At 42.0% G+C, this 24,048-nt stretch overlaps 2 long non-coding RNA genes and 1 pseudogene across 2 annotated transcripts; 1 reads left to right on the forward strand and 2 right to left on the reverse strand.

Moving 5' to 3' along the window:
* The first annotated feature begins 2,666 nt into the window (after window positions 1-2,666).
* On the forward strand, window positions 2,667-9,943 carry LOC121796793 (annotated as a pseudogene).
* Window positions 9,944-11,107: 1,164 nt separating this feature from the next.
* LOC121793957 lies at window positions 11,108-12,564 on the reverse strand. Its single transcript, XR_006049201.1, has 2 exons — window positions 11,545-12,564; window positions 11,108-11,433 (listed from the first exon to the last, which is right to left on the reverse strand). It is a non-coding gene; the product is annotated as an uncharacterized LOC121793957 (long non-coding RNA).
* Window positions 12,565-19,498: 6,934 nt separating this feature from the next.
* Window positions 19,499-21,275, reverse strand: LOC121797301. Its single transcript, XR_006049817.1, has 2 exons — window positions 19,895-21,275; window positions 19,499-19,803 (listed from the first exon to the last, which is right to left on the reverse strand). It is a non-coding gene; the product is annotated as an uncharacterized LOC121797301 (long non-coding RNA).
* Between the last annotated feature and the right edge of the window lie 2,773 nt (window positions 21,276-24,048).

Here is a 24,048-nt window from a genome sequence, read left to right on the forward strand (position 1 = left end):
AAAGTTGTAATTTGTAATTTTAAAGTTGTTTGTAGTTTGCAATTTTAAAGTTGTAATTTGTAATTTTAAAGTTGTAATTTGTATCAATAAAATTGCATTTGAACATCGCTTTATTCTAATTGTATTTATGCAAATATATCTACATATTTTACTTGAATTATAAATTTAAAATGCAAAAAAAAAAAAAAACCGCCGAACCGGATGAACCGGCCCGGAACCGGGCAAACCTAGGCGGTTCCGCGGTTCACGTGAACCGGCGGTTCACGGTTCCGGAACCGGAACCGCCGATCCTTGGCCGGGCCTTGTTTAGTGATTATTTTAATTGATTCAACCCACTCATTTAGGCCCTAGGATTTAGTAAATCAACGGCTATGATGAAGAAGGAAATAGGAGGAAATATAGAAAAAGGAAATGAATACACCCCTATATATATATGCATTCAACTACTTAGGGCATCTCCAGTGGCTTTCGCCCAGCAATAGCCCAGCCACAAACTCCTCCTGCCACATCATCAGCACTAAAAATCCCTCTGCCACATCATTAGGACAAGCAAATAGCCCACCAATAGCCTAGCCACATCACCCCTAATTATATAAAACAAATAATTGACAATCACACAAAATACGGAACTAAATGTACGACACAGATACGGAAAAATTCAATAATATTGTTTAAATTAAAAAAAAAAGTACAATAAAAAAATACATTAATTAAAAAAATTTTACATTAAAAAATACATTAATTTAAAAAAAATTACATTATTTAAAAAAAACACGACCTCCGCCTCACTCCTCGTCTCCGTCACCCCCCTCGCCACCGTCACCGTCGCCGCCGCCTCCGTATCCGCCGGAACCCCCCGGTGCCCCCGGTCTTCAAATCGTCGCGCATGCTCACGAGCATTGCGTGAAGAAAACTCTTCTCCTCGGGGTCCGTCGCCGTCCGCCATTCGGCTAACGTCTTGGCCATCTGAGCGCGCGTTTGTTGACGTGCGAAGAATTTGAGATCCTCTGTCGAATGGCCAAGGGGGGGATGCCGACTGTACCTCCTAGGACCCCCCGGCGCCCCCCCTCGCCTCTCGTTGCGCCCGCCTTTGACCAACCGGGCGAGTTCGGCGAGCGAACGATGGCGGGGACGGGAGCTCCTCCGCATCCTCGGGGAGGTCGTGGGAACCGCCGCTGCTGCCGCTGTAATCACCGGTATAGTTCAGTTGTTGCTTCTTCGGCCAGCCAGCGTCGACACCTGCCCGGAACTTCTCGGAGTCGTTCAGTACCTCGTAGCAGTTCCAGTAGGTGAACTCCTTATACAACCCGGACTGGGGGAAGACTTTCTCCGCTATTTTCCTGCAGTCATCCTCCATTTGGCCACTGCTCTGCATGCGGAGGGCGTTGGCGTACAAGCTCGAAAATCGGGACCCCAGCCCTGATTCGGTCCCACCGCTTCTGACACTCTTCCCCGGTCCGCGGCCTCCCCTCCGGACAAAATCTCATGTAGGCTGCAGCAATTTTGGCCCACTTGTTGACGATCCTCTGATTGTTCGAAGTCAGAGGATCATCACAGACACTCACCCACGCCTTGGAAAGCGCGACGTTCTCCGCGTCCGCCCACTTCTTCCGCACCGAGGGGTCGTCCTCAACCGGCTGCGACGACTGGCCGACCCTCTTGTCCTTCCCCTTGCCCTTCTTCTTTGCGGAGCCCTGACCCCTCCCTACTCCCCCCGTTTGAACGGGAGTTTCCGGAACACCTAGAAGATCAAACCTCAACTCCTCTAAGGAGAAAGTCTCATATTGCGTGAACTGCGCCTCCGTTGGGGTCGATGTGTGTGAAGAATCAGTCGGAAAATCAAAACTGGGGCGATAGATGTTTTCCCCCCGGCGTCGCCGGGACCCCACCCCGACATCATCTGCATCCCGGGTGTCCACCCCGGCATAGCCGGTAAACTCTCCGGCATACTCCTCCCGGGTGCCATCCCGGGCATCATCTGCTGCCACGGGTACATATTGTAGTACCCGGGCATCGGACCCCATCCAACTCCCACGGGTACCGGGGAAGTTTGAGACCCGCTCTTCCATGGAGTACCTTCGTTGTTGTTCTCCATTTCGCGTTATTGATCTTGTACAGAAATTAAGATAGAGGGAGTACTCGTTAATACAAGTGGTGTGAATGAAAATGACGTGCAAATCGCGTATATATAGCGTTTCAAAAATTTAAAAAAAAATTAAATTCGCTCGCCGGTCCCGAGCCTGCAATGGCGGCGAGCGGACCGGCAAGCGCATCGACGAGCGCTCACGAATCGGCCAGCGCTAGCCGATGTTTTCGCCGAAATGGCGCTCGCCGGTTCCAATGGTTCGGCGAGCGGACCGGCAAGCGCCGGAAATCGGCTAGCCGGCCTCCTCGCCGCCATTGGAGATGCTCTTAGTCACTCTCGTCACAACTGCCACCGATTTAAGTTTCAAATCAGCCAATCATCTTTTAAGAATAACATAACACACGACAATAATATATTTTTTTTCTCCTTTTAATATACCACAAACCGATTTCATTGCCAAAAACCAGCACCAACCTATTTTCCGGCCTCACTTCTTTTTAAACCCCTCCCTCGCCTTCAATGCTCACACAAACAATACAAAAACCTCACAACTTATCTCTCTCTTAAAAATTAAATAAAAATGGTTGCCAATAGGCGGTTCGAGCCGATCACACGATGCAGCACCGAAGGCCGGTCGAACCAAACTGTTGCGGCTTGTCGGCGATCATCGTCCAACTCAAGCTCTTGTGAGTGAAGGTAATACATTCTTCAAAGCTGCAACTATGCAGACGTGTGGGACACCTAGTCCACGTCTAAATCCACCTCATCTGAGTCAGACGTGCAGTGTATGAAATCAGACGGAGGAGCATGCACCAAGATTTTATTTTATCAGTTACTTTCAGTTACTGTCTTTTGGATTCTCCCTCTTTGCCTTCCGATGGTTTTCAACAATGATTCTAGATCCTTCTTTAATATCATATAAATAGGGATGAGTTGATATGGTTTGGGCAGCGTCATTTCACAACATCAATACAATTCTGATTGTTTTCACTTCTGTTTTAATTCCCATAATGGAGTATCTTCATAGCATTTGCATTCCACTCTCAAATGTTGTTCTTGTTGGTGGTCTTAATATGGTATCAGAGCCATATTAAGATTCTGCCCCTCTCTCTATCATTTTTCTTTTTTTTTCGCAACAAAGAGCAATGGGAGATTCAAGTAACTCCCTTTTGCCTCCAACACTTATCTCCCCCCTAAATAACTCGATTTCTATTAAACTCTCAGATAACAATTACCTCATGTGGAAACAACAAGTCGAAGCTGTTGTGATGGGCCACGGTTTGGAACACCACCTCACCGATGACCAAGATATTCCTCCTCAGTTTATTTCTGAGGGAGAGAACGAGAAAATCAATCCCGCCTTTTTGTCTTGGCGCCGTCAAGACCAACTTCTTTCAGCCTGGATCCAAGCGTCGCTATCCGAAAGTATAATGGTGTCGGTGGTCGGACTACACACATGCAAAGATGTGTGGAAGGCACTAGAGAGAAACTTCTCCAGCCGCTCCAAGGCGAAGATTATGCAGTATAAACTGCAATTGCAGACTATGAAGAAAGAAAACCTCTCCATGAGTGATTACCTCAACAAGATAAAAACATGTTGTGATCTATTGGTATCAGCAGGGTGTGTCATCCCAGAAGAAGATCAAATACTTCATATTCTAACTGGTTTGGGAACAGAGTATGACTCAGTTATGGTGTCTATCACCTCTAGATATGAGCCTTGGAACATTCAAGATGTTACCGCCTTGCTTCTAAGCTTCGAGTCACGACTGGAATCGTCCAAAGTCGGAAACATCAACACTGACGGCACTCAACCAAATGCCAACATAATGCACACCTCTAATCTAAGAAGCAACAACCACATCACAAATAATAGAGGGAATTTTCAGCAGATTGGAAGGGGAAGAAACTCTGGTTTTAGAGGAGGTAGAGGAGGCCGAGGGGGCAGATTCTTCAACAATAAACTTGTTTGTCAAGTTTGTCAAAAACCGGGCCACACCGGTGACCGCTGCTGGTACAGATATGAGCCGCAGTCCACAGCTCAAATGAGTCAGCGTCGACAGCCTCCACAACAACAATCTCCTTTTTATTCATCACCTACTGCCAACATGGTACAACAAAGAGGTACATCTCATAATCAACACTCTGTCAATTCTCCATCTGAATGCAGCTTTGAAGAAGGATCCACTGCCTCCTGGTATCCTGATTCGGGTGCCACTAATCATATCTCAAATGATCTCTCAAATCTGAACATAAGTGCTGAATACAGTGGGGGGAACTCTCTTCATCTTGGAAATGGACAAGGTATAAAAATTTCTCACATCGGTCATTCTCTTTTCCACTCTTCAGCCGATCCATCTTCCAAAACTCTTCTCATGAAAAATCTTCTCCATGTTCCTCAAATTACAAAAAACTTGCTTAGTGTCTCTCAATTTGCCAATGATAATAATGTATTTTTTGAATTTCATCCTCATTTTTGCTTTGTGAAGGATCGAATCTCCAAGGACATCATCCTCAAGGGCACCCTTAGGCAAGGCCTCTATCACTTCGTTCTCCATAAGTCTAATAAGTCTCCGAATTTTCCTGCTTTCCATAAAGACTGTGACAGAAGTCCACATCTTGCTGCTAATACCAGTCTAGGAACTCCAGATGTTTTCTCCGTTTCTAGTGATGTTAGTGTAGGGATAGATCTATGGCACAAAAGATTCGGACATTGTAATTTTGATGCCGTTGAAAAAGCTCTACAATCTTGTAACATCAGTTTTAATTCCACAAAATCAAGCATCCTATGCCATCCATGCTGCATTGCAAAAAGCCACAAACTCCCTTATTCTGTTTCTCAAACTCAATACACTTTGCCATTACAACTCATACATAGTGATGTTTGGGGTCCATCTCCAGTCTTGTCTAGAAATGGGTTCAAATACTATGTGACTTTTGTGGATCATTTCAGTCGATTTACTTGGTTTTACTTGCTGAAGTCCAAGAGCGAGGTCCTCACTGTATTCAAGCACTTAAAAAATTTGGCTGAGAATCAATTGAATTGCAAAGTTAAAGCTTTACAAAGTGATTGGGGAGGGGAATTTCAAGGCATGACTACTTTTCTGCAACAACATGGAATTCAACACAATGTGTCGTGTCCTTACACTCCTCAGCAAATTGGGTTGGCTGAAAGAAAGCATCGTCATATAGTAGAAATGGGGCTTGCATTATTGGCTCAATCTCATCTTCCTCAAAGCTTTTGGGATGATGCATTTGCTACAGCTTGTTTTTTGATCAACAGGATACCTGCTAAGCCACTCCTTTTCATCTCTCCATATGAGAAGCTCTTTGACAACAAGCCTGATTATCATCTTCTAAAAGTTTTTGGTTGCCTTTGTTATCCTCATCTCAGACCCTACAATGCCCACAAACTCCATTTCAGATCTGATGCAGCTACTTTCATTGGTTATAGTGCACACCATAAAGGATATAAAGCTCTGATACCATATTAAGACCGCCAACAAGAACAACATTTGAGAGTGGAATGCAAATGCTATGAAGATACTCCATTATGGGAATTAAAACAGAAGTGAAAACAATCAGAATTGTATTGATGCTGTGAAATGACGCTGCCCAAACCATATCAACTCATCCCTATTTATATGAAATTAAAGAAGGATCTAGAATCATTGTTGAAAACCATCGGAAGGCCAAGAGGGAGAATCCAAAAGACAGTAACTGAAAGTAACTGATAAAATAAAATCTTGGTGCATGCTCCTCCGTCTGATTTCATACACTGCACGTCTGACTCAGAGACATAATATTCGATGAATCCACTTTTCCTTATCATCCCTCTTTCACCTTATCTGCTTCCTCATCATACCCTGCTGTTTTAGCTTCACCTCCTATCTCACATCCTTCATTACCCATCATCACACAACAAGCCCAAGCCTCAACACCTATTGCAGCACCTGATGACTCTACACCTTCTGCATCTGCAGACTCTCCAAATATTGCTTTTCATTCCCCTAATATATCTCATTCTTCTGAAAATACTCCACTTCACCCACATTCGCCTACCGTCTCCTCTCAATCTTCATCCAACTTAAGTTCAGATTCCCCACCTCCAGCTCGTGATCCAGCTCCGGCTCCCATCTCCCATCCAATGATTACTAGAGCAAAAGCTGGTGTCTTCAAACCAAAACTCTACCTGAATACTACATCTTTTTCTATAGAACTATCTTTACTGATACCTAAATCATACTTAGCTGCTCTTCAAGTCCCTGTGTGGAGACAAGCCATGTACGAGGAATTCATGGCTCTCTTGAGGAATAAAACATGGATTTTGACTACTCTTCCTCCAGGCAAAAATTTGGTGGGTTGCACATGGATTTTCAAACTTAAGAAACATGTTGATGGTCTCATTGCAAGACACAAGGCCAGATTAGTTGCACAGGGATTCTCTCAACAACCAGGATTCGATTTCAATGAGACTTTTAGCCCGGTGGTCAAGCCTAATACTATCAGACTGATATTGAGTATTGCAGTTTCTTCTCAATGGAGCATTACTCATTTGGATATCAATAATGCTTTCTTGCATGGGGAACTTAAGGAGGAAATCTACATGCGCCAACCACCAGGTTTTGAACAAGGTGGACCTCACCTTGTGTGCAAGTTAAACAAGGCATTATATGGTTTGAAGCAAGCCTCTCGCTCATGGTTTCTTACTGTGCAAGCTGTACTCTTATCTCTTGGTTTTTCTCAGTCCAGAGCAGATACTTCATTCTTCTATCGGACTTGAGGTTCAGAGACAATCTATCTACTCATTTACGTAGATGATATGTTGATCACGGGAAATTCTCCTAATGGAATAGCTCAGGTTATCAAGCTCCTTGGCAAACACTTCTCTTTAAAGGATTTAGGGGAAGTGTCTCACTTTCTCAGTATAGAAGTCACTCAAACTTCTCAAGGCATTCACTTGAATCAGAAGACATATGTTAAAGAACTTCTTGCCAAACACAACATGCAAGATGCAAAGGGGCATCCTACTCCTATGATTTCAAATCTGAAGTTGTCAAAAGCAGATGGCAATCCGACCGTGGATGGAACTCTTTATCGAAGTGTTGTAGGAGCTCTACAATATGCAACAATCACTAGACCAGAGATATCTTTCTGTGTAAATAAAGTGAGTCAGTTCATGTCCTGCCCACTTGACACTCATTGGAAGGCCGTGAAACGCATTCTGAGATATCTTGCGAGGTCACTCGATTATGGTCTTCACATTCGAAGAACTGGGATGAAAGTTACTGCCTTTTCTGACTCTGACTGGGCGGCGGATCTCGATGATAGACGATCAGTGTCTAGTTACTGTACCTATCTCGGGGATAACTTGATCTCTTGGTGCTCGAAGAAGCAATCTGTTGTGTCACGTTCAAGCACAGAAGCTGAATATAGAAGCCTCGCTCATGCTGCTGCAGAGGTCAGTTGGATGAGTTCTCTTCTTAAGGAATTGAAACTAACTCCAAGTACAACTCCAGTCGTATGGGTTGACAATTTGAGCACGATTGCCTTAGCTTCCAACCCGGTGCTCCATGCAAGGACGAAACACATTGAGTTAGATGTCCATTTTGTTTGCGACAAGGTTGCTGCCAATGAACTTGAGCTGAGACATGTGCCGTCGTGTGATCAAGTTGCTGACATTTTTACTAAACCACTCGGATACCAATTCTTCTCGAGGTTAAGGAACAAACTCAATGTATGCCCCCTATCCTCGATCGAATTGAGGGGAAGTGTCGGCGATCATCGTCCAACTCAAGCTCTTGTGAGTGAAGGTAATACATTCTTCAAAGCTGCAACTATGCAGACGTGTGGGACACCTAGTCCACGTCTAAATCCACCTCATCTGAGTCAGACGTGCAGTGTATGAAATCAGACGGAGGAGCATGCACCAAGATTTTATTTTATCAGTTACTTTCAGTTACTGTCTTTTGGATTCTCCCTCTTGGCCTTCCGATGGTTTTCAACAATGATTCTAGATCCTTCTTTAATTTCATATAAATAGGGATGAGTTTATATGGTTTGGGCAGCGTCATTTCACAGCATCAATACAATTCTGATTGTTTTCACTTCTGTTTTAATTCCCATAATGGAGTATCTTCATAGCATTTGCATTCCACTCTCAAATGTTGTTCTTGTTGGCGGTCTTAATACGGCTGACTTGGACGGCACTCTTCTCCGGTCGAGCAGCGCACTTCCCTACTTCATGCTCGTCGCATTGGAAGCTGGTAGTTTAATTCGGGCTCTAATTCTTCTCGCATCGGTCCGTTTGGTTTATTTCGTGTACGTGTTCATGTCGGAGTCCGTGGCGATTGAGATGCTTGTGTTCATCGCTTTTGCTGGGCTTAAGGTCCGTGACATCGAGCTTGTGGCCCGCTCCGTCCTTCCAAAGTTCTATGCCCGACGCCTGGGACGTGTTCAATTCCTTCGGGAAGAGATATATCGTCACGGCGAATCCGACGATTATGGTCGAGCATTTCGTGAAGAATTATCTTGGCGCGGATAAGGTGCTCGGCACGGAATTGGAGGTCACCAAATCCAGCCGGGCTACCGGATTCGTGAGGAGGCCCGGCGTGCTTGTTAGTGGTCATAAAAGGGCCGCGGTCGTGAAAGAGTTTGCCAATGATGTGCCGGATTTGGGCCTCGGTGATAGGGAAACTGATCATGACTTCATGTCCGTTTGCAAGGTCAGAATTTTTATATACTTAATAATTTACATGACAAAAATTGAATAAGAGGTGAGATTTTTGTGATTGGTATTGGTGGAGTTGAATAGCATTGATTTTGACTAGAATGGTTTCTTAATATAATAAAAAGAATATGAATTAGGTAAGTTTGTTGAGAGTTTCAACAATTTTGTCATACACCTTGCGAGGGTAATCGAACCTTGTTATCTTATGATCACATGCATAATTCATTCTTACGAGTTATGCTTTTTCATGGTCGTCGTTTTTACCATTCATACCACTATTGTGGTATAATATTAACATCATCTATTACATGTATTATCATGTGTCATATTCTGAAGAAATGAATTAAGAGAGTCTAATTGGTTAAAATCATCACATTATCATTAAATTACAAAATAGTATTTTCTCTGTTCCATTAAAAATAAAATGTTTCCTAAAATGGAAACAACATCTCAACTCTTTTTTTTGTCTTTTATTTTACTCTTTTTTCATTAACTCACAATATCACGTACCGAAAAGTAAATGTTTCATATTTAATGGGACGAAGGGAGTAAGACATTGTGAAACATCGTTTAACACAAAATCTTGATCCGATTACAGGAGGGATACATGGTACCAAGAACGAAAACCGAAGCATTGGCTAGAAACAAGCTACTGGCCCCAATCATATTCCACGAGGGGCATCTGGTACAGCACCCGATGCCCCTCGTGGCACTCGTCACGCTCCTATGCATTCCAATCGGCATCATTTTAAGTCTCGTCAGAGTGTACCTCAACATCCCTCTCCGAGAGGATCGTCCGCTACACCTACATGATGCTCGGCATCAAGCTCATCGTCAAAGGAGCCCCTCCCCCGCCGCCCCGTCCCGGCCACGGCGGCGTCCTCATCGTGTGCAACCACCGCACCATCCTCGACCCCGTCGTCACCGCGGTGGCACTTGGGCGCAAGATCAGCTTCGTCACCTACAGCATCAGCAAATTCTCGGAGCTGATATCCCCGATCAAGGCGGTGGCGCTGTCACGGGAGCGCGACCGGGACGCCGCTAACATCAAGCGGCTATTGGAGGAGGGCGATTTGGTCATTTGCCCCGAGGGGACCACGTGCAGGGAGCCGTTCCTGCTGCGGTAGGGGGAACGCTAGGGTTTGAATGCACGAATTTGACGAGGAAGGATAAGTATGTGATGATGGCGGGAACGGATTGGCGCGTTCAGTCTAAGAAGAAGTGATGGGATTATGTTTTCTTTAATTTAATTGGATTATGTTTTCTTTAATTTAATTGGATTATGTTTTCTATTCTCCTCTTTCAATTTTTTTTTAATTTTTATTTGATGTTGTTTGGTTTTTCGAAGGTAGGGAGGGAGAGGTTGCAATGCATGGCTGAAAATAACAATCATCATCAATATGTATATTGTTCTTCGTTTCTAATTAAGTGGTTCATTAATACTCCTACTATATTAGTTGGCTTATGAAAATTGAAATAAAATAGTGAGCATCGCTTGATCGTTCAACCCCATCTATAACTCGTTGAGAGGATTTGAAATTACAAATTCAAGTTCCACATAAATATTTTTTTGTTTTCGGTCACTTCGCACGTATAAAGAAAAGTAAATTTCCATGTGCTATTCCGAATCAAATGTATTCTTGTTTATTTGTACGAAATTACGGATAACAATACATGCATCAAAATATAAGGGAACATAAATCATGGTTTTAAAAACTAGATTGGTAAATGAATCGACAATACTACTGGTTCACGATTCAACTGGTCGGACCCATTGGACTAAGGCTGACAAACGGTTATTTGATTATCGATTAAGCGATGATCGAACCAATTAAGGTTGATTATCGATTAACCAATAACTGAATTGTCTATTTTGATTGTAACTCATAATTGATCAGTTAACCGAAGTAATAGATTAAAATTATATTTACAATTAAATTCCAAACACTTCTATTCTAATAGAGATAAAAAAAATAGATTCTCATTTTGCATATAGAGCAAAATCAAGTTAGAAAAAGTAAATAGGAGTAATATATCAAAATAGCCATAAAGATAAAAAAAAGAGATCCATGTTTGTAATGACCACGATTTTTGTTTACCTTAACCTTATTAAATGAATATCGAACCATGAAGCGAATGCCTCTTCCTAATTACTTTAAGTACGATAATTATACAATCTCTATGCTCGATTTTTGCACGATTAATGACTAACATAGACCTAGAATTTAAAGGAACAAGCAAGGTCCGAAATAGAATGAATATGCACTCGTTAATTCCTTAAGTAAATGAAGTACAATGCTAAATATTCCGTGCTAAGTTCTAGCTTACAAAAAAATAAATAATAACGAAAATAAAGGAAAAATAATACATGAAAAGGTCAAGATGAACATGTCTTGAACTTTATTTCCGAACCTAAGTGTTCGACTACACTTGTAAAAAAAAGAGAACTTGAATGCTATTACAAAGAGTATTCAAATATTGGCCAAGAGCTTAAGGAATCAAGTGCCATTTTGCACTTGTGGGCTTTCTCCTTATGCCCAAACCCTCGGTCCGGTCTTTGGTAGGAACGAGCGAACCTATGGCCGGTCTTCTTCCCAGCTCGGTGAATAAATCAGCCCTGCAACATGGAGGAAAAGACGGAATTAAGTAACCAAATTTGAGGTACGAAGACTAGCTATTCCTAAGTAAAGAGACGGAGCATCAAACATTCCCAAAGGAGATCAAGTACCTTGCCAAAAGAGGCAGTGTAACAGTTACTCCTGCACTCTCAGCCTGGACCGAAGGCTGCCATGGCCCATGAGACAATTCAGCCTGCAGAGCACAGCCAAACAACCACTACACCCTTGTTGTGCACCTGCAAAAATCACCATCAAGGACTTGCAGTTAAAGTGGCTGCAATGACCCAGAGAAGAGTACCTACTGCAGAAGGAAACAAAACATGCAACAACCCAAATTAATGCTTCACTAGTACACGATTTCAGCTATAAAAACCCTGCCCACACTACGTATGAACGCTTTTTAGAACTTCTCCAGCAACATAACAAGCTAAGGAGTAAGAGAGCTGAGGTCTAGGAGCCTTTGCAAACCAGCCGCAGTTTTCAGGTAACCATACTACAACTTAACATCATATAGAGGCACCACGGTTTAGGAACCTCAACTACCATGCTAAATCTCAAGTAAATCAGTAGAAAAGAAAAAGACACCAAGCATGAAGCACTTTGGAGCTATTACATGATGAAAACTGAGGAACAAAACGCTACTGGCCTCCACTCAAACCCGGCAGCTTAGGAGTACTCAACTCTCAGAACATAGGAACTCATCATGTGTACATATAGGTTCTCTTCCAATAGTGCCAACGATTATTTCAATCAGTAGAATAGGAGCTCATAACCCTAAGCCTAAAATCCAAATTTGTTCTAGCTGCCACAAGCTCAACACCTCAATACCAATCCAAATTTGCAAATAACGAAGGAAGTTAAGATGGGCTAGAGAGGGCTTAGCTTTAGTCGGGGAACAGCGAAAGTGAGAGGGCGGCGCCTCGAGCTTCGCCGAACAGCAGCTGAGGCAGAGACCTCGCAAGAGGACGACGAGCCTTGCTGGACTTCGCGAACGCCGGGAAGCGGCGAGACCTCAGCCGTGCGGCACTGTCGGACGGCGACGACGAGTTCCGAACGAATGGTGGTCTGGCCGGAGAAGGGAAGGGCGACGGGAGCAGGGACGAATTCACGGATTTTAATTTAGTGTTCGAATAATTGATGTAGGAAATGGTACGCTAATTAATTCCACAATGATAAATAGACCCCGGTTTTACTTTATTGCTGGAATAAATTGAATAGGGAAAAAATGCTCTCTTTGCTAATCGAATAATTTTGTAAACCTCCCCATAAATTAAATCTCTCAATTTAATTAATGCTCCGGACTCTTCTATGAAACGAGAAAAAGAATAAAATGACCATGCACTTAGGATGCATTCACGTTAAGTCTACTTCTTTAAGCCTAAGTTAAGTATACTTTATTTTTTCCTAAAGGGGCATCTTCGCACGTTGAGTAAGACCGAGTCAAGGAACTTTCGGTTACAGAATTACGTTTTGAATATATTGTCATGCTATGATTTGTTTTACGATTACCTATCTGCTTGGCTATGCCAGTCATGTAAAATTGAATTCGGGTCCCAGTATGGCCGCAAACCCTACTCGGACTAGTGTACAAATATGGGGACCGTGTGTTAGCTTTCGAGTTGGCCGGTCCAGTGACCGTCGTGGAATGTGGCCACATTCCCGGTTTACATACGTCCAAATATGGTATTTATGCTTATGTGATTGAGCAATCAATTTTATGAAATGAAAAGAATATAGTGACTCGGGCCCTCTAAATAAAAACCACGTGTTCACTCAACTATAGCTGACAATTAAATGGAATACTTTTGGCACTGTGCTCACTGAGTATATCAAATAGTCAGCCTTGCATGTTTCTTTTCTAACGTGCAGGTTGAACGTGATTGAGGTGACGAAGGTGTTGGGAAGAGACCGTTAATAAGTAGTTAGGTAGCCCAAAGTAGTATGTCCTCATACATACTACTTTGTCTTGGACTCTTCCGCTGCAATAGGACTATGTACTAGGAATTATGAACCCAGTTATTATACTCTGATTTTGTTTTGACTATGTACCATCTTCGCCTTCATAATTAATTTTTTGGGTTTGACTTATCCCTTATGTTCATCCTTTTTATTTGAGACTATTTTAGTCGCGTTATAGCTGCGCTCACTATCACTAGGGAGTTGTGGTCGTGACAATGTTCTTAAAAATTATTTTTAAGTAAATATAAAGCTAACTGTATTTAATAAGATTGAGGTCATTAAATGCTAAGCCTATCTTAACTGTAGCTTTAATTTCAAAGTAAAAAATGTGATTTTATTTGGCAATCAGAGCATCCACTACGTTGTTCCCACATCGTTCCTTAACCATTCCTTAAACTACTATTTGCGGGCCCCACTGTACTTTTTAACTCCATTCCTTAACTAAGGAATGGAACCTGCAACCCTTCGTTCCTTATCTGTTTCTTAAACGTTCCTTAAATTACTATTCATTCAATTTCATTTTTTATTTTTATTTCCAACCTAATTCAATTAAAACAAACACACTTCATTAAAAATCACACAACATAAAAAAAATTACAACTTAAAATTCTAAAAAATAAAAAAAACACACAATTAAAATCCTATAAAATTAAACGTTGCATGATTTAAAATACATATTTAAAGAAAATAAAAAAACTACTCCGCCGGCGAATCATCCCCCGAAGGCGGTCGAGGTGGAGGGGGAGTCGGAAGGCCAAGCTGTGCTGCCATATGCACAATTCCGTTCCACCGGGCCGCGTATTGGGAGGGCGAGAAACGGGAAGTGTCCGTCATTGTGGCGGTCATGTACACCGCTTCGGTCGAGTAGATGCCGCATAATTTTTGACCTGTTTGTCGACTCGGCCAAAGTGAGAGCGGATCATTGTACATGTGCGCTTCCGGGAGCCTTTCGGCTTAATCTGGTGGTAGATCTCGGTGACCTTTTCCCAGAAGCGCTTGTGGGCTTGTTGATTCCCGACGATGGGATCGTACGAGACGGTAATCCAGGCGTTGTACACCGCCATCGTTTCGTTGTTGCTGTACGGATGCCGGCCTAGATCCTCCTCTTCTTCATCCTCCTCGCCCGCCTCCGACTCCGCCCTGGAGCTTCCACCGCCTTGGCCTCCTCCCCCTCCTCCTCCTCGCCCGCCTCGGCCTCCTCCCAGAGTGGGTTCAACGGGGAAATCCTCCCTAATCTTGTATAATCCCTGTGAATACCGCGGGGCGGAGGGTCGAGCGTATGCATCCACGTCGAAAGTGGGTGGTTGGTACCCACCCGGCGTCGCCAAACCCGCCGTGCCCGGCTTCGACGAACCGGAACCACCAAGGGGTTGTACATGGTATCCCAATCGGTAAACTTGTTGAGTTCCCACCCACCGGAGCCGCCACCGCCGGAGTTGCCGTCGCCGGACATTTTTTGATGAGATGTTAGATGAAAATTGGAGAGGAAATGAAGTTGATTTTAGGAAGAATAGATGTGTAGTTGTGTGTGAAATGAGGATGAATTAGGAGTAGGGGTGAGCAAAAAAACCGGAAACCAAATATCCGAACCGAACCAAACCGAAATTTTGAAATTCGGTTCGGTTTTTCAGTTTTTCGGTTCGGTTCGGTTCGGGCGAAGAAAAAAATCGAAAAACCAAAAAACCGAATTATATATATATTCTATTAATATATTATATTATATATAATATATATATTCTTTTAATATATTCTACTATATAATATATATTATATGTATTATTAATTTTATATTATATATAAATATTCTATTAGTATATATAAAATAAAATAAAATACACATATATAAATATATATTTATATTATATTTATTTTTTTCAGGTTTTTCGGTTTTTTTTTCAGGTTTTTCGGTTTTGTTCGGGTTTTTTCGGTTTTTTAAGTTCGGTTTTCGGTTTTTCGGTTTTTCGGGTTCGGTTCGGTTCGGTTTGAATTTTGAACTAAATTCGGTTTTTGTTCGGTTTTGGCAAAAAACCGAACCGAAACCCGAATGCACACCCCTAATTAGGAGTATTTATAGAGTAAAAAAATAAAAAAAATTAAAAAAAGGAAAAACGGATATAAAACGGTAATATTACCGTTTACACATTTTTTTAATAAATTTGAATTTTTTTTTAAAAAGATTTATTGCATCATAAATGACGACGCCCACTCACGGGACGGCGAGTGGGCGTCACGCACGACGCAGGGGCATGCCACGTCGCCGAAGCGCGTGGCGGCGCAGGCCATGCCGCGTTTCGCGACGACGGCACACGGCACGGCATGGGCACGGGATGCATGTCCGCAACACGTCGCGCGCCCGTTTCGTTCCTCCGGCACGAAACGCGGAATGCGGGCGGCGCGCGTTGTGGATGCTCTAATGAATTAACTATTCAGCTTCTATTGCGAGGCAAGGTCTGGACGAATCATAGCCTTTGTTTAATTTCCTAAAACGGGACTAAAACAGTTGTTTTAGTTGCGTATTAATTTATATCCGGTAAATGAGATGTACACAAAAATAAATAAATAAATGTGGTGACCAATTAAATATAGATGTGAATAGGCGAAGAAATCTAAGTTGTAAGCTACATGTTAGGGCCTATTCCATTGGACAACTTAGTGTTGCCCACGGTTCACGAACCGGCGGTTCCGGTTCGGTCGATGGCGGAACCGGAACCGAACCGTGAGGCTATTTCACGGTTCCGGTTCCGGTTCGAAAACCGGCGGTTACCGGTTTTCCGGCGGTTTTGGCGGTTCCGGTTTTCGAACCGGCGGTTTTGCCGGTTCAATTTTTTTTTTTTTTTTTAAATTTGAAATTTGGCTTTATACAATAAATCGGAACAAGACAATGCATAATTCAAGCACAAATAAGACGAATAAGGAGAAAATGAAATAAATTTTATTGATTTTGAGTTGTAACGGACAACGATACATTACAATTTACAATACATAAATATACAATACAATAACATACAACAATATAATATAATTTACAAGTGTCGTCGCCTCGTGGGACTCGGAAGAAAAATAAAAAAAACATGAAATGAGGGGGAAAAAGGAAAAATTGAAAAGGGCTTGGGATCAACTTAAACTTTCAAAGTTAAACTTTTCAAATTTAAGTTGAGCTGCCTACGTATCCACAATTTTATTGAGGAATCAAAGCCCACGTAGTTCTCTTACCTTAGGATCAACCATTTTTTCTTGCAAAATGTTGCCCATTTTCAAATTTGAAGAGAGAAACTCTTATTAACACAAGAGTGGGGTGAATGTAAATGAGGATAGAGGGGGGTATTTATAGATAAAAATGGGGGGGAAATGGAAGAATTCGAATTTGAAATTTGAAAAAAAAAAAATTTGAATTTTCGGCAAAACCGGCGGTTTTTGGCGGAAAACCGCCGGAACCGCCGGTTTCCGGGCAAAACCGCCGGTTTCCGGGACAAAACCGCTGGTTCGGTCAACGAAACCGTCTGCAAAAGCTGCGTCATGTCTCCTCGTTTCTCGCGCCGCAACCGGAACCCCCTGAACCGGCGGTTAACCGCCGGTTTTCACGGTTAACCGCCGGTTCACGACCCAAAAACCGCCGGAACCGGCCGGTTTTTCAGCTGAAAAGCTACCGCCGGTCTGCCCCATCCACACGCCTTGAAATACGCGCCCGAACCGGCGGTTCCGCCGGTTAACCGCCGGTTCCGAACCGTCCGGAACCGCCGGTTCGGTGACGGTTCCGGTTCGAAATATCTTGAACCGGAACCGGACCGCGACCCGAATTCCGACGGTTCCGGTTCGGGAAAATGGCCACGGTTCCGGTTCGGAACCGGAACCGCCGGTTCACCGCCGGTTCCGGTTCCGGCGGTTAAACCGCCGAACCGGAACCGGTGGGCATGTCTAGGACAACTGGAGTGCAATGCTGAAATCGTTATTACTGCTCCTCTTGCCTTCCAAATATGCATTCTTGATCCAAGTAATGATATTCTAGGCCAGTGTGACAGTATCACGCAAGTATTTATTTATTTTTGAAGTTAAATTAGCTACTTTGTTTAAAAAAAACCTCTTGTAAAATGGGGATTCTTGAATGTGCAAGCAAATTGATGTGTGGCTAACTTATGGAATTGCATTCTGTAATTCAGATTGAATATCGACAATCAATTTGATTGTTGCGATTGGAATGCGCCAAAACCTAAAGCCTAGTGTAATTTTTTCTCATATGGATATTAATTAGCGAACGGTCGGGAACTTAAAATTTTTTACACCCTAATTAAAACATAACTTTAAATTTATTTATCAAATGGTTTGTCGATAAATATTATTTGTTGATTAAATTTATCAAAAGTAGAAATAAATACTACAAATATGTTCTTCTGCATTTTTTTGAATGATAAGTAGACTCATGGTTACAAAGATCATTCAGTCGATACCTTATAAAAATAAGTTACAATATTCAACCTAGTTAGATGCGGACAATATATAGCCAATGATTATTAGTGTCGATCCAAAGTCGCTTCCTATCTTGGATGACCGGTAAAAATTCAATGTCGTATAACACTAAGTAGACGACATTCAGATAAGTACCTCATACTAGTAACATTGAACATACATTGTTGATTATAAGCTACTTGGATTTGTCAATATGAGTTGTTTTTTTTACAACCTAACAATGATGGCATCCTAGTTAGCAGTGGTCAACATATGAAAATGACTTTGTATTGTTGCTTTCTAGAATCGTGTCTCGGCCGGAGTTGATATTGTCCCCAATAAATGTTATGATCTAGTTATTACTATACAAAAAAACTAACATGGTCGAATTTATTCCAATTATTATAAATAAGGTCATTCAAAATTCTTAGCTATCTTTGGAAAAACAAAATAGTTATATTGAGCTAGCTACAAGCTCAAACAATTAAAAGACACATAATAAATTAAGCACGATAAATAAATTAAATTTGAAAGGATTCCAGATTTTGTAATTGAATGATAATTAATAGTATTACCTTCTCTCTCCACTAAATATCCCATATATCCTTATTTGGACGGTCACCAATAAATATTTTATTTCACTTTTACTACTTTTAGTAAATGGATTCCACATTACCAAGTGCAACCTATAAATACATCGATAGACCAACTTTACACTTCAGGATCATCATAAACATCAAACATCATGAAACTAAATCAATGCACACTTCCGTTAAATATTTATCAATCGTATTCGACATGTATGATTTATGGGAATCAATAATTTAATTGCAACAATTGGCACCAGAGCCGATACATGTTGGAATGAATTGACAATTCGTTTATAATGATTCTTTTATTGTATTGGATTCGGTTTATGTAAATGCTACTACATCCCTCACATAAAAATATGTGCACTTTCCATTTTCGCTCTTCCCACAAAAATATGTGCATTCCATTTTTGGAAAGTTATCTCAATTTATTACCCCTATACAACAACTTATTTACATTTTATACAACCATTAAACACTACTAATAATGTGAGTCCTATTATCCACTAACACTACTTTAACTACCCCTCCCCTCTCTTATTTTACCAATTTTGTCTTAAATCCCATGCCATATCAATTGCCCATATTTTTATGGGACGAAGAGAGTATTTGAATTGTTCTTAGGATCTATTGTTGAATTTACTTGTTGTCACTACCACAACTCCCTAGTAATAGTGAGTGTAGCTATTTCGTAACTAAACTAACTCATTGGTCACAAGCTTGTCATAAAGAAGTACTTAATTCGAGGTAAACAATGTCTCATAGTGAAAAGGGGTACAACCACATCGAAATCAGAGCAGTTAACTAAGAGCATAGTCTTTGCTAAAACGATTCTTAAACTTGCAGCGGAAGGTTCCAAGACGAAGTAATATATGTATGAAGACATATTAAATCAGCTACCTAGCCACTTATTATAAGATCTTTCCCAACACCTCCTCTACCCTGATCACGGTCAACCTGCACATTAAGAAAACAATATGCAAGGCTGAGTATTTGATATACTTAGTGGACTCATGTAATAGCCAAGACCTAGATTCTCGAGAATTTTGAAATAAAATGCTAGAATTTGCGATAATGAATGAAAGAGTATTTTATTTCCTGAATAAGAAAATATAAATGCTACATAAAGAAGTTCAAGTCAATAGTTTACAAAATCTTACAACGAGAACGAAAACAATGAAATACACTAACAAACTAGTATAACTATTTGTTTCCATACAAGTTGAGATGAAAACAAATGGGGGACATCAAGTATAAAACACTAGCGTGGGACTATTAGCTTCGGCTCTTGCCACACGAGTTCGGTACAGATCTTGAAAGTCCGTTCGGCCGAATGAGAAGGGGACGCAGCCATAGGGGACAAGCCTCCCTTGCTCCCTGCTAATCACACCAAAAAGGATGTGTAATGCATGGATTAAAATGCAAGCTAACATCATATAATGAAAAGAAAAGAGAAGACAGACGCTACCTTTCCGAAAAATAAGAAAATGCTGGGCAAAAAGGAGCAAGTCCAACCAGCAACATTTCCACCCCACACCTGCACCCTGCAAGGCTGCAGTAGCAGCTTGTACACCACCAGAAAGGGGCTGCCCTCCCAGCTGGCTGTTCAGTTACGTGCCAGAGGAAAAACCGCACAACAACACTCCAAGCCGCAGTGGCAGCCGCAATGTACCACATCTCAGGGTGGTGCACCTGTAGAAAATGTACCACGAGCTCAGTAAAAGCATCAATATACAAAGGGACGAAGGTACCGTACAACAAGGCAACAAATGAGGCTGTGAATCCCATTTAGTACACGGCATGAGCCTGCATTGTGGCAGGAGGAAACAGCCACTAAAAGGGCAGCCAAGAACCCCTAGCCAAGAACCCCTTTATTCAGTCAAATAGCAAACTTTTACAGCTTTCAGTTACAACTATGTATATATATATATATATACTTATGCTACCCCTCGGTTACACTCCACCATTCCACAACATTCCTCACTCAGTTAATAGCAAGCAAGAGGGTGAAGGAGTCAAGTGTTAGTAGAAAGCTCGGTGGAAGCAAAGTCATAACCCCACAGCCACTCCCTTCCACTTCGCTCACGAGAGGTAACCCCCTCAACCCCAAATTTCATCATATAGAACAAGTAAACAAGCTAGAACATGAGAACTTAGGGACACAAAAGCTCAAGAACATAGGAGCATGCCTTAGAGCCCCACATCATAACAGATTAGTAAGTGAAACCTGGAATCGAGAACGTAGAACAACAAAACAATTGTTCAACAATTAAGTTTCGCATAGAAATCAGGCTACCATTTTGAGAACCACCAAGTGAGCTAAGTAGAGGAGGAGAACTCAGCTTAGAAAGGGCGTTCATGAGACGACGAGGCCCGAGAATCACCGCGGAGCAGCGACAGATGCTCCCAGACTATGAACAACGACGGCGCTGGCTGTCGAAGAGAAAGGGAGACGCTGCCGGGGTAGAACGGCGACTGGGCACGCTCCGTTTGGGGAAAGAGAGCCCGACGGAGAGAGTGAGCGCGAAGCTGATGGTGTAGTCTCAGCGGTCCAATGACGGAGCAGAGTCAGCGGCGGCGCCGCGTCGTCTCGAACCAACAGCGAATCAGCGGCGATTGGCGAAGCGGTGGCGGCGTGTAGTCGACGGTGGGTATACCACGGAGCGAGGAGAGCCGCGGTGTCAGTGACCGGTGTCGATTTGGCGGTGAGATCCAAGAAGAGGCGACGAACGGTACGGCGAAGCGGAAGAGAGAAAAGATTAGGGTGTTGCTTGATTTGAAATTGGGGATGAGGAAATGAGAGGGGACAACGGTTTAGGGAGTGTATTGGGCCAGACCCCTAAATGGAAATTGCGCCTCCCCTAAAAGAAATAAAATTTGAGCCATTTGGCCAAGGAATTTAAGAAAAAGGAAAGAGTAAAATGAATTGGGCCTTGTTTTAGATTTCCAACTTGGGCCTAGGATTTTAAGTAATTCGGGCCCTTATCATGGAATTAAATCCGCTAGACCAAAGCCCTAAACAAAATCGGGATTTAACAAGAGAAATTCCCCAAGCCACGGAAGAAGGGAAATTATTAAGCCGTGTGAAGTAGTTTTCGATAAAGAATTGAAGCGGACTTTATTAGTCACAGAAGTATTTTAAAATACTTAAGATGATGCGGAATTTTTTTTACCCGAACAGTTCGGCCAGTTTCCGAATAAATTAAATTGCCGATTTAATTAAGGAATTAAGATTTCTAAATATAAGAAAGAAGGAAATAAAATAAAGAGCACATGCTTAGGCATGCATACATGCTAGATAGATACTTACTTAAACCCTAATTTAAGTATACTATTTTTGTAGAGGAACGTCGTCGCACGACGCGTAATCTCAGGACAAGAAAGCACCCGTTTGCAAGAGTTTAAGCAATCGAGATGGGCTTCTCTTCTTTCTTTTAAAGCGTGTTTTATGTGAAAACATGATTTATTTTGAATGAGTTGTCATGCCATGTTTTGTTTATGATTACCTATCTGTTAGCTATGCCAAACTAGTTTAATCGAATTCGGGGTCCCAGTAGGGCCGCAAACCCTACTCGGACTAGTGTACACATAGGGACCGTGTGCTAGCGCCAGGTTGGCCGGTCCAGTGACCGTTGGAATGTGGCCACATTCCCCGATTCACACAGATCCGATATGGTATATCATCTGAAGTTTAAATGATTGCAGTCTTTTGTCAGAAAGAAATAACAGTTTTAGTGACCGGGACTTGTTTTCAGAAAAACCCCGCGTTCACTCAGCTTGGCTGACAACTAAAAGAGAAAATGTTTTCGGCATGAGCCCACTGAGTGCATCAAGTACTCAGCCCTGCATATTGTTTTCCTTAATGTGCAGGTAGATCGATGTCAAAGCCGAGGAGGTGTTGGGACAGAAGACTAAGAAGATAGCTGGTGTAGTATGTCTTCATACATATTACATCTGTCTTGGTACTCTTCCGTTGCGCAAAAATTTAGAACTTTTTTTTAGCAAAGACAATTATTCCATAACTACTCTGATTCAGTATGATTTGTACCCTTAACACATTTCAGACAGTGTTTCCTTTGATTTAAGCATCTTATGATGAGTTCAGACAGTTTCAGTATGTTTTGGTCGCGATATAGCTACACTATCTCCGGTTTAGGTAGTAGGGTCGTGACAGAGTGGTATCAGATCACCGTTCTTTCGCTCTGACCCAAGAACCTTCTTTCCAAGCCTCAGTCCAGAATAATAGTACTAGGCTAGGAAGTGAACAGAATGATCAGTACAAAGAATCCCAACACCTCAGCTCGACACGATCAACTGCAGCAGAAACAGGTGTCGACGCCCTCTCGTCCAGAACATAGTTTTACAGAAAGAAATATTTTCCATTTGAGAGGGAAAATAAATTTTTTGAGATTTTAAGAAAAAGAAAAAAATTATTTTCATAGCCCTCTATGGGAACGTGATAGCTGATACTTTGCATAAGATATGCTTAATGTATCTGTGATTGTTTTTCAAAGAGCTTGACAGAAATGTATAGCTGTCATGTAGGACTATGTATGCGAACCTAGAGTGCTTTAGAAAAGTACCTTAGGTGGGACATATGCGACCAAGTGCTAGTAGAACGAAAATTTGTTACCGCCTTCCAGGGCGATGAGACCAGAAAGTACTATTGTACTACCTATAGACAGTAATGAAAGGAAGTCCATTCCTTTGAGCACACAGATAGTATACACATATATATATATATGTATACTAAACGATGAACCAAGAAGTTCCCAATGTCTTTATAAAGACCAAGTCATAACGAAAATAGTGTACTTTCAATCCGGATCGGGAGATGCATCCCTACACGAAAGGAGATCGTACCCGCGATCTAGTAAAGTGATCTAATCTGGCGTAACAGGCCCAAGTGGCTACGTGACCTAGAAATGGTACTTATAGCGTGCTATGAAGCACGGTGGAGAATGCAATGTTGTACAAGAATCACCGTTCTAAGTTATCGAGAACAATATGAAAGTATGACCTCCAACTGCAGTTATCAGTAACAGCACGAGCTCCACAAGAACAGACAAAGGAGTGTCACATAACTAGAACCGATGATTATAATCAATAGTACGTACTTGGATTCCCAATGAAATTCCTTCTAAGAGTCCCCCCAAAGGACGGTACCCCCGTTTATTCAGACTTTAGTTTGACTCGCAAGTAACATGTTAGTATTCCTTTTTCTATGCGAGATTTGACTCACTTCCAGCTTATGGACTGCAGTCCTTTGACTCATCGTTCATAAAGAGTAAAGTTTTGACTGTGTAAGCTCCGGTCATAAATTCTAAAGTTGTTTATATCTATGACCTTCAGAAAGAGCTTATTCTTCAGACATTCTCTGAACCTCCTGGACAACGATGTCCTCTTGTCTATTTAAGACTTGTGATTGACTCACAATTTTTGCAAGAAATACGCCACTTTCATTTTTTTCACGAAAGCGGTGATTCAGTTTCAGTTCCCAAATTTGGGATACTCTTATGTTTCAAGCATCGTTATCTGTTGTTGTCTCCTTTGAGCCACAATATAGGGGATCTATATCCCGATTTCTTGGACTCATGCAATGAAATTTCATTCTTTTGATGC

Source organism: Salvia splendens, chromosome 3, assembly GCF_004379255.2.
Source record: "Salvia splendens isolate huo1 chromosome 3, SspV2, whole genome shotgun sequence".
Taxonomy (NCBI): domain Eukaryota; kingdom Viridiplantae; phylum Streptophyta; class Magnoliopsida; order Lamiales; family Lamiaceae; genus Salvia; species Salvia splendens.